General features: G+C 42.2%; 1 pseudogene; it reads right to left on the reverse strand.

Moving 5' to 3' along the window:
• Window positions 1-1,313: 1,313 nt before the first annotated feature.
• On the reverse strand, window positions 1,314-11,372 carry LOC141041667 (UDP-glycosyltransferase CGT-like; annotated as a pseudogene).
• Window positions 11,373-11,576: the final 204 nt, after the last annotated feature.

Consider the following 11,576-nt stretch of genomic DNA (forward strand, 5'->3'; position numbering starts at 1 on the left):
TGGGTGATTATAAAGATGCTCTACAGGTATCTCTGAAGGTGTTTGGTGGGTTGGCATAGATCAAGATTAGGATTTGTCACTCCGAGTATCACAGAGGGATTTGTGGGCCCTCTCGGTAATACACATCATAAGAAGCCTTGCAAGCAAAGTGACTAATGACATAGTTGCAGGATGATGTATTACGGAACGAGTAAAGAGACTTGCCGGTAACAAGATTGAACTAGGTATGAAGATACCGACGATCGAATCTCAGGCAAGTAACATACCGATGACAAAGGGAATAACGTATGTTGTCATTACGGTTCGACCGATAAAGATCTTCATAGAATATGTAGGAGCCTATATGAGCATCCAGGTTACGCTATTGGTTATTTACCGGAGAGGTGTCTCGGTCATGTCTACATAGTACTCGAACCCGTAGGGTCCGCACGCTTAACGTTCGATGACGATTTTGTATTATATGAGTTATGTGATTTGGTGACCGAACGTTGTTCGGAGTCCTTGATAAGATCATGGACATGAAGAGGAGTCTAAAAATTGTTAAGAGGTACAGATTGATATATAGGACGATGATATTCGGACACCGGAAGTGTTCCGGATGGTATCGGGTACATATCGGATCACCGGAAGGGGTTCCGGGCACCCCCGGCGAAGATATGGGCCTTATGGGCCAAGAGAGGGATAGACCAGCCCACAAGTGGCTGGTGCACCCCCATATAGGCCAAAATAGGAGGAGAAGGAAAGAGGGGAAGGGAGAAGGAAAGGGGAGGATTTGGCCTCCCCCTTCCTTCCCTCATCCCTCTCTCTTTCCTTTCCCCTCCGGTTAATAAGGAATGGGGCCGAATTGGGGAGGAACCCCAAGTAGGATTCGGCCTACTTGGGGCAACCCCCTTGGCTGCTCCCTCTCCCTCCCACCTATATATATGAAGGGGGGAGGCGCCTCCCTCCACAGATTACACCCTCGGTCATATTCTCGCAATGCTTAGGCGAAGCCCTGTGCGGATCACTTCACCATCACCGTCACCACACCGTCGTGCTGACGGAACTCATCTACTTCCTTGACACTCTGCTGGATCAAGAGTTCGAGGGACGTCATCAAGCTGAACGTGTGTAGAAGTCGGAGGTGTTGTACGTTCGGTACTTGATCGGTCTAAACGAGAAGAAGTTTGACTACATCAACCGCGTTGTCAAACGCTTCCGCTTTTGGTCTATGAGGGTACGTAGACACACTCTCCCCTCTCATTGCTATGCATCTCCTAGATAGATCTTGCGTGAGTGTAGGAAAGTTTTTGTAATTGCATGCTACATTTCCATCAGCCACGCCCATGCACGCGCCCTAGGAACCCGTCGTCCAGCACGGCGTTCAGCTCCGCTGTGTCTTCGCGGTCCACCACCGTCGTCTTGACCACCCACTCGAATGGACAGTCGCTTGCCTCTAGACCGGCGCCAATCTCGTGGATCAGCTCTAGCATGGCCGCGTTGCGGTTGCTGAAGGCCATGTACCCACATACACAACCAAGCGCACCGGCTGCTCGTCGAGCCAGGCGGTAGGTGAAGAGGCACCGCCATGTATCGCCTCTTCTATGCTCGTCGACTTTTGCGGGCCGACTACAAACACTGGAGGGAACCCGGAATGACCTTGCTGTCACGCAGGGCGGTGAGTGCCTCCGGCTCTAAGGCGTCGAACGTGCTGAGGAAAATGCCATCTGCCTCGACGATCTCGTGGCCGCTGGCGATGAACTGCTTGGTGAAGAGGTTGTCCGGGTCGCGCAGTGATACGTCTCCAACGTATCTATAATTTTTTATTGTTCCACGCTGTTATATTATCATTCTTGGATGTTTTACAATCATTTTATATCATATTTTGGTAGTAACCTATTGACATAGTGCCCAGTGCCAGTTGCTGTTTTCTGCATGTTTTTTACATCATAGGAAATCAATACTAAACGGAGTCCAAACGCAGCGAACCTTTTTGTGGATTTTTTTGGACCCGAAGACATCCAGTGGGCCAAAGAAGTACCGAAGCGGGAGCCCGAGGTGAGCACAAGGCACCAGGGCGCGCCTGGAGGCCTAGGTGCGCCCTGGTCGGTTGTGCCCACCTCGGTGGCCTCCGGAACCGCCTCTTTGCTCTATAAATACCCCAATATTCCAGAAACCCTAGGGGAATCGACAAAAATCAATTCCAGCTACCGCAAGTTCCAGAACAACCAGATCCAATCTAGACACCATCACGGAGGGGTTCATTATGCCCATTGGTGCCTCTCCGATGATGTGTGAGTAATCTTTTGTAGACCTGCGGGTCCGTAGTTAGTAGATAGATGGCTTCCTTTCTCTCTTTTGATTCTCAATACAATGGTCTCTTGGAGATCCATATGATGTAACTCTTTTTGCGGTGTGTTTGTTGGGATCCGATGAACTTTGAGTTTATGATCAGATCTATCTTTTTATCCATGGAAGTTATTTGAGTCTTCTTTGATCCCTTATATGCATGATTGCTTATAGCCTCGTATTTCTTCTCCGATATTTGGTTTTTTGGCCAACTTGATCTATTTCTCTTGCAATGGGAAGAGGTGCTTTGTGATGGGTTCGATCTTACGGTGCTTGATCCCAGTGACAGAAGGGGAACCGACACGTATGTATCGTTGCCATTAAGGATAACAAGATGGGGTCTATTTCTACATAAATAGATCTTGTCTACACAATGTCATCGTTCTTATTGCATTACTCCGTTTCTCCATGAACTTAATACATTAGATGCATGCTGGATAGCGATCAATGTGTGGAGTAATAGTAGTAGATGCAGGCAGGAGTCAGTTTACTAATCTTGGACGTGATGCATATATAATGATCATTGCCTGGATATCGTCATGATTATTTGAAGTTCTATCAATTGCCCAACAGTAATCCGTTTACCCACCGTTTGCTATTTTTCTCGAGAGAAGCCACTAGTGAAATCTACTGCCCCCGGGTCTCTTCTTTATTATATTTGTCTTTGCGATCTATTTTTCTTTGCTTTTATTTTTAGATCTATTAAACCAAAAATACAAAAATACCTTTCTGCACTTTATTTTATTTGGCGATCTATCTATCAATTTATTACAACTTTCTCTCATCCATTTGCCAATTTCTGGCGCCGTTGCTCGAAAGGGATTGACAACCCCTTTAATACTTCGGGTTGCGAGTATTTGTTATTTGTGTGCAGGTGTCGTTTACGTACTGTTGCGTGGTTCTCCTACTGGTTCGATAACCTTAGTCTCATCACTGAGGGAAATACCTACCGTTGTTGTGCTGCATCATCCCTTCCTCTTTGGGAAAATTCCGACGTAGTTCAAGCTGACATCAAAAGGAATTTCTTGCGCCGTTGCCGGGGAGACATCATCAACATCTACCAGGTTCCTAATCACAAATCTTATCTCCTTGCAATTTACATTATTTGCCATTTGCCTCTCGTTTTCCTCCCCCCACTTCACAAAAATTTGCCATTTTATTCGCCCTCTTTTTCATTTGCCATTTTCTCGTCAGATCTCATGTTTGCTTGTGTTGCCATGTGTCTTCTATTTGCTTGCATCTTTGCTAGATAAAAATCAATTAATATCGATCCACATCCACTTGCTAATATTTTGAAGAGATCCAATTATGATGAACCCATTGCTAGTGAATTGAGTTCACTAGATCATCTTTATGAAGTTTTGCTTGAGATTCATGAATCTGAAAATTGTGATGAAGTGTTAAAAGAAGGAATTTGCAAAGTGATTCATGATAGTTCCTTAGATGAATAGCATGATTGCAATGATGTTAGTATAAATTCTATTAATGTCAGTTGTGCTACTAATATGCAAAACCCCAAGCTTGGGGATGCTAATATTGCCATGTCTGCTACTTATTGCAATGATCATGATTGGGGTGATAATGATTCTTATGATCTTAAAATTTTATTTAAACCTCATGATGAATTTGCTTGCGATAATATTCAAAGTGGGTTTGGAAGAGAGTCAACTTTAGTTAAAAATAATCCCACATATTTGGAGAGTCTTCAATCTTATGATTTTTTTATGAAAGTGGGCTTGGAGAGGTCATGACTTTATTTGATGATAATCCCACTATTTTGGAAGAGTGTAACTGTTGCATGCATGTGGATCATGTAGAGAATATGTTATGTGATAGCTATATTGTTGAATTTGAATATGATCCCACATATATTATTATGAGAGAGGGAAATATGGTTGTAGAAATTTTCATGCTACTAAATTACCTCTCTTCATGTTGAGATTGTCTGTTTTTATTCTTCTTCCTTGCATATGCTAGTCTTTGCTTGTTTTGATAACTAGATGAAACCGCGCGTGTTGCTGCGGGATGTTTGGTTAATAATGTTTAAGAGATTGCATTAAGTGCAAATGAGATTATTTTGACAATATTGAGCAGGTTGCTATCTTGTGCAATCCAAACTAAAGTATAGCTGTTGAACCATCAACAAATTCAGTTGTTTACGAAGCTTAAAATAATAGTTGAGTCTATAATGATCAAACAGAAGGAGTCTCTTGTTGTGCAATTCCCCCCCCCCCTGAAATATATGTGAACCAAATCCATACATAAAATCACTGGCTCTAAAATGTTTCTTGCTTATCTGGTTTTGGCTCAATAGTACAACATCTTAATCAAGAATGAACGTGGCAAATCAGTTTCTTTCTGCTTGGACTCAGATAAGCCAAATATCTTGATAACATGAATACCAAAAGAGAAAATTACAACCCTTTAGTGGAATTAGCATGGAAACATAAGTTGAGAAGGACAAACATAATATGCAGGTTGTAAAACAAATACAACATGAAGTGACTACTACCTACAAATCTTTGCATGTGGTGACTTAAGACACCATCAAAGTAAAAATAATGTCACCTTAGTAGCTCAATGATACCTACATACAAATCCTACTATCTGCACTGGAGATTGCAAAAAAACTGCAAGCATCATTATCAGAAGACAGTGAACTAAGATACTAATACTCTATGGCCATGCAGGTGCAGCTAACATTCTTGAAGACATAACATCTATTAAGAAGAATTTTATGGAAACGCAAGAGATGAGAAACATGCTTCACAAAAGTATATATCATAATTCTTGCAATAAAAAATCCATTAAGAGGGCTTCAGAGTTCAGAATAGCATACCTCTCAAAGTTATTTAAACATGGTTAGAATTTCAAAAACCAGCCATGTAAAGGAAAATCCTTACACTATTATATCTCACAATATAAACATCAGAATGTTTAACCATCCACGGGAGGCGAATATAGATGCATCTTCTGGATATACATGATAATCCGATTTATTAAGTATAGGAATGTTCATATGTGACATGAATCACCCTTCATGGATGTCTACAAAAAAAGATGGAAGAAATGATGGTAAAATAGCTAAGGCCATAGGGTTCATATGCTAATTTGGTCTAATGAGAAGAAGAAAACTGAACCCATGCCCTTGAACGTCACCTTGGTTCCCTTCTTCCACTCGGGCTTCACCTGAATAGTCTGCATCACCTCTTTCCTGGCGATCAGCCTGTCAGTCAGGAACCAAATCATGTAGGTGATGGTCAGTGATCAGTACCCAAACACAATGTGAGGTTGACAATGGGATCAGGTGGTACGAACAATGTCACTGTCTCCTGTACCAGCTAGGCCAGCACCCTCACATGAAGACAACATACATGAATTGCACACCACTTAATGCCGTGAAGGACCACACCATGCATTTCGGCAGGTGATAATCTCCAAAGTGGAGGCATTCAACCAAATGGATGAATTACTACATTGAAAAGTATGCTATTGACGTAAAAAAGAGTATGCTACGTACCTCTTATTACCTGCCCAAGAATCTCCTTTTTGATTAAATGCTGACGTTGTCCAAAATCCTATGGTTAAATTTTTCAACAAAACGCCTTCAGCATAAAAAAATCTGGGATTTCTCTCACCTTATTGAACTCTAGATGATCATGATTCAACGCCTGAAATTTTGGATCAATCTTCCAATGATGCAGCAGAAACAAAATATCATTTTCCCTCACCTTTTCGGCAGAGCTCGGTTGAAAAAAGGGGTCATGCATCGTTGCGGTAGTAGCAGGGGTCAGATGTCGTCGTGCCAGGCCGTGCGCCGCCACTGCCGTCAGCAGCCATGCCGCAGGACGGGCATCGTCGGGAGAAGTGAAGGGCCGAGGGCCGCCAGGCCATGTGCCGCGCACTGCGAGCGCCCATGGATGTTGGCCATCTGAACATCAGACATGGACGGAGGCGTAGGGGCCGATTGCCATAGATCATACCGTGTAGACATCGCCACTACGCCGAGATCTGGTAATTCGCCGCTGCTGCCGTTGGCAGCCGTGTGGCAGGTGGATTCGTTGGAGGGCACCATGTTGTTGCTGTCGGGCTACGCTTGGTGTGGAGAATCACTGGGAAAGGGGAGGGGAGGAGACGCTGATGCATTGGACCTTTGGGTGGTCCGTGGGGAAGGTGGGGAATATAGTGGATGTGTACGGGAGGTGGAAACGGAACGGTGCTGAAGATGTCAATAATTGCTTCGTAAGAGATGCGAAGGGATGGAGTAATGGGTATCTGTTGGGCTGCTTCTTATCGGTTGACGGAAGAAACCTTCTAGAGAGTCGAATCACATGAATAAACATGATTTTTTAAATGCTGATGTGGTAACCTGCATGATCAAAATAATTAAGAGCAACTGATGATGTGGCAAGCTGAGGTGGATAGGCTGCATGTCAAGAGAAATAGGTTAGTGGGGATGAACTATTTAGGTATTATAGATTTGTTTGCTTATAAAATGCCTATGCATAGGAAGTATGTTAGACTTAAATGTGTTTTCACATGCTACATGATGCTCTCTTTGTGTTCCAATTACTATGTTTCATGTGAGCATCATTGAAATCTTATGCCTAGCTAGGGGCATAAAACGATAGCGCTTGTTGGGAGGCAACCCAATGAATAAAATTTATTTTTGTCTCTTTCTATTCTTGAGTGTTTGCACAATTATGCTACTTTTATGATTGTGTTTTTTGTGTTTTAATTAATGTTTGTGCCAAGCAAAGCCTTTAGGATCTTGTTGGGTGATAATTGATTTGATCTTGCTGAAAAACAAAAACTTTTATGCTCACGAAAATAATTTTCATTTTTAACAGAAGAGCGATAAAATACTAATTAGTTTTGGACATACAGAAGTATTCGAAATATCCAGATTGCTTCAGACTGTTCTGTTTTTGACAGATTCTGTTTTCTTTGCGTTGTGTGCTTGTTTTGATGATCCTATGGTCTCCTTTGAAGAGTTTTTGCCATAGAAAAGTTGGAATACAGTAGATATAATGTAAGAATAAAATATGAATGGGTTTGACACAGTACTTATAGTAGTGATTTGTTTTCTTATACTAAGGGATCTCACGAAGGTTTTGTTGAGTTTTGTGTGATTGAAGTTTTCAAGTTTTGGGTGATATTATGATGGATGAAGGAATAAGGAGTAAGAAGAGCCCAAGCTTGGGGATTCCCATGGCATCCCAAGCTATTATCCAAAGAGAAGCAAGCAACTAAGCTTGGGGATGCCCGAGTGGCATCCCCTCTTTCTTCTAACGACCATCGGTATTTTACTCGGAACTATATTTTTATTCGTCACATATTATGAGTTTTGCTTGGAGAGTCTTGTATGATATGAGTCTTTGCTTGTTTGCTTTTTTAAGTCTTGAATCCTTGCTGGACACACCTATTTGAGAAAGCCAAAATTATGCCATGACTTGTTAGAATTGCTCTCTATGCTTCACTTAAATCTTTATGAGCTATGGAATTTCTCTAGTGCTTCACTTATATCTTTTTGAGCACGGTGTGCTTTAGTATTTTTGAAGAAATGTTCTCATGCTTCACTTAGATTTATTTGAGAGTTAGTAATTTTTTTTAAGAAATTCTCTCTTGCTTCACTTAAATTAATTTGAGAGAAAGAAATATTATGCTCATGACCTTCACTTATATTTGTTTGAGCTTATAAAAAACCAACATATGAAACTAGTCCCAAAGTCATAGATATCCAAGAAGGATATAATGAAAACTTTCATGTAGATCATTGGACAAAATAAACTTGATTCCTTGTAATAGTTTTGAGATATGATGATGTGATATGTAATTCATGTTGATGAGTAATTATGCTTTAGTAAGAATATTGGTGTTAAGGTTTGTGATTCCCTATGCAAGCACGGAAGTCAATAGTTATGCAATGAAATTACATCCTACTTGTGGTGCATTATTCGATGTTATTTATGCTTAATGCTCGCTTATGAGATTTTTCATTTCTTGGTTGGTCGCTTCTCAATATTTTGCTAGCCTTCATTTTGCACTAAGTATGATCACTACTTGTCCATCCAAAATCCTTTAAACCAGTTTTGCCACAAGAGTCCACCATACCTACCTATATGCGGTATTTCTGTGCCATTCTAAGCAAATTTGTATGTGCCATCTCTAATTTTAAAAATAAATTTCTCTTTTGTGTGCTCGTACCGCTCATGAAACGGTAGGGGGTGGCTAATATATTTCCATGCTAGATATGTTATTCTCATGATGAGTGTTTATTCACTTGTCATTGCACGAGAGTAAGGCAAAGGTATTAGGGACGCCCAGTCCTAAAATGAAAAATGAATTTCCTTTATGTTGTCAAATAATAAATTCCTTGGAAAGTGTTGGTATGGAAGGAACCCGTGGATACGACTAGCCATGGAAAGTGAAAGTATGGTTGAAAAAGGAATAAACTTCAATTTCTGTTTGGGAACTGCCTATGATATATCTAGCATGGAAAGTATTGGGAACTACTCATCATTCTCGTTGACAGGAAAAGCATGCCTCCCAAAATGTTTTTATCTCTATCTTTTTCTCTTTGAGCTCTGGCACCTCTACAAATCCCTACTTCCCTCTGCGAAGGGCCTTTCTTTTACTTTATGCAATTTTTACTTTTTATTTGAGTCTCCATCTTCTCTTATAAAGCACCAACTAAGGGGCACTATGATCATACTTGAGCATTGGGTGTAGCTAATATGCGAGTGTGTTTCATGAATGGATCAATGACTGAGCATAATGGGCTAGGGATAATTTATTTTAGCATTGATATTTTGAAAGACATGGTTGCTTGTTGATATGCTTGAGTATTTAAGTCTCATAGCAAAGCTAGACTATTGCTTTGAACCATATAAAAGTCCAAATGTCCATGCTACAAGGAAAAGAATATGTGATGAACATGTTAGGCAGCATTCCACATCAAAAATTCTGTTTTTATCATTTACATACTCGAGGACGAGCAGGAATAAAGCTTGGGGATGCTGATACGTCTCCAACGTATCTATAATTTTTGATTGTTCCATGCTGTTATATTATCATTCTTGGATGTTTTACAATCATTTTATAGTCATTTTATATCATTTTTTGGTACTAACCTATTGACATAGTGCCTAGTGTCAATTGTTGTTTTCTGCATGTTTTTTACATCGCAGGAAATCAATACTACATAGAGTCCAAACGCAGCGAAACCTTTTTTGATTTTTTGGACCAGAAGACATCTAGTGGGCCAAAGAAGTACCGAAGAGGGAGCCCGGGGTGAGCTCAAGACACCAGGGCACGCCCCACCTCGTTGGCCTCCCGAAACGCCTCTTTACTCTATAAATACCCCAATATTCCTGAAACCCTAGGGGAGTCGACGAAAATCAATTCCAGCTGCCACAAGTTCCAGAACCACCAGATCCAATCTAGACACCATCATGGAGTGGTTCATCATGCCCATTGGTGCCTCTCCGATGATGCGTGAGTAGACTTTTGTAGACCTAAGGGTCCGTAGTTAGTAGCTAGGTGGCTTCATGTCTTTCTTTTGATTCTCAATACAATGGTCTCTTGGAGATCCATATGATGTAACTCTTTTTGCGGTGTGTTTGTTGGGATCCGATGAAGTTTGAGTTTATGATTAGATCTATCTTTTTATCCATGAAAGTTATTTGAGTCTTCTTTGATGTCTTATATGCATGATTGCTTATAGCCTCGTGTTTCTTCTCCGATATTGGAGTTTTGTTTGGCCAACTTGATCTATTTATCTTGCAATGGGATGAGGTGCTTTGTGATGGGTTCGATGTTACGGTGCTTGATCCCAGTGACAGAAGGGGAACCGACATGTATGTATCGTTGCCATTAAGGATAACAAGATCTTGTCTACATCATGTCATTGTTCTTATTGCATTACTCCATTTCTCCATGAACCTAATACACTAGATGCATGCTGGATAGCGGTCGATGTGTGGAGTAATAGTAGTAGATGCAGGCAGGAGTCGGTCTACTAATCTTCGACGTGATTCCTATATAATGATCATTGCCTGGATATCGTCATGATTATTTGAAGTTCTATCAATTGCCCAACAGTAATTCGTTTACCCACTGTTTGCTATTTTTCTCGAGAGAAGCCATTAGTGAAATATACGGCCCATGGGTCTCTTCTTTATTATATATGCCTTTGCGATCTATTTTTATTTCCTTTTATTTTCAGATCTGTTAAACCAAAAATACAAAAATACCTTGCTGCACTTTATTTTATCTGGCGATCTATCTATCAATTTATTACAACTTTCTCACGTCCACTTGCCAATTTCTGGCGCCGTTACGCCAAAGGGATTGACAACCCCTTTAATACGTCGGGTTGTGAGTATTTGTTACTTGTGTGCAGGTGCCGTTCACGTAGTGTTGCGTGGTTCTCCTACTGGTTCGATAACCTTGGTCTCATCACTGTGGGAAATACCTACCATTGTTGTGCTGCATCATCCCTTCCTCTTTGGGGAAATACCGGCGTAGTTCAAGCAGGCATCACGCAGCACCTACAGCTGGTAATCCACCGGGAGGTGTTCAATGCCGGGGACGTCGACGTCCCCGGTGAGGTGATCTGTGTCGGCGCCGTCAACGTAGGTGGGCAACTAGGCCAGGAAGGACATCATGGTCGCGCATGAGATGAAGAGGATGTGGCACAGGAGCCGCAGCTCGTTCTTGGCTACGGGGATGACCTAGGAAGCCACGGTTACGTCGATGACGATGGCCGATGCTTACGACACGGCACCACAGATGAGCGGGCCAAAAAGGTGGGCGGAGCGGCGCAGGGAATCCCACCGCAGGAGGAAGGGGACCATGCCGGCAAGGGTGGCGTCATCGAGCGGAAGTAGATTGAAGTCGATGCGTCAGATGGTGGGGAACGCCGTGAAGTGGTCGGCCTCGTCCTCGGAGACCGTCGGGAGCACTGTCACGACGGAGATGTCGACTACGCCTTGGCTCACGAGGGCGGCGATGAAGCGGGAGAAAGGGTGGATGTGGCCCATGTCGGCGCTTGGGAAGAAGACCAGGTGTGGTTGTGCGCCTAGCCTGGTCACTGGAGCTTGGCGTTGCCGCGAGAGCCATTGAGAGCATCTCCAACAGGCGCGCTAGATTAGTCGCGAGTTGTATAAAACGACTATATTGCGCGTGTGGGACTGAAATTGGTGCTTCAGTAGCCACGCTAAAATCGCTCGCACGGTAAACTTGGT

Source organism: Aegilops tauschii, chromosome 1, assembly GCF_002575655.3.
Source record: "Aegilops tauschii subsp. strangulata cultivar AL8/78 chromosome 1, Aet v6.0, whole genome shotgun sequence".
Lineage (NCBI taxonomy): Eukaryota > Viridiplantae > Streptophyta > Magnoliopsida > Poales > Poaceae > Aegilops > Aegilops tauschii.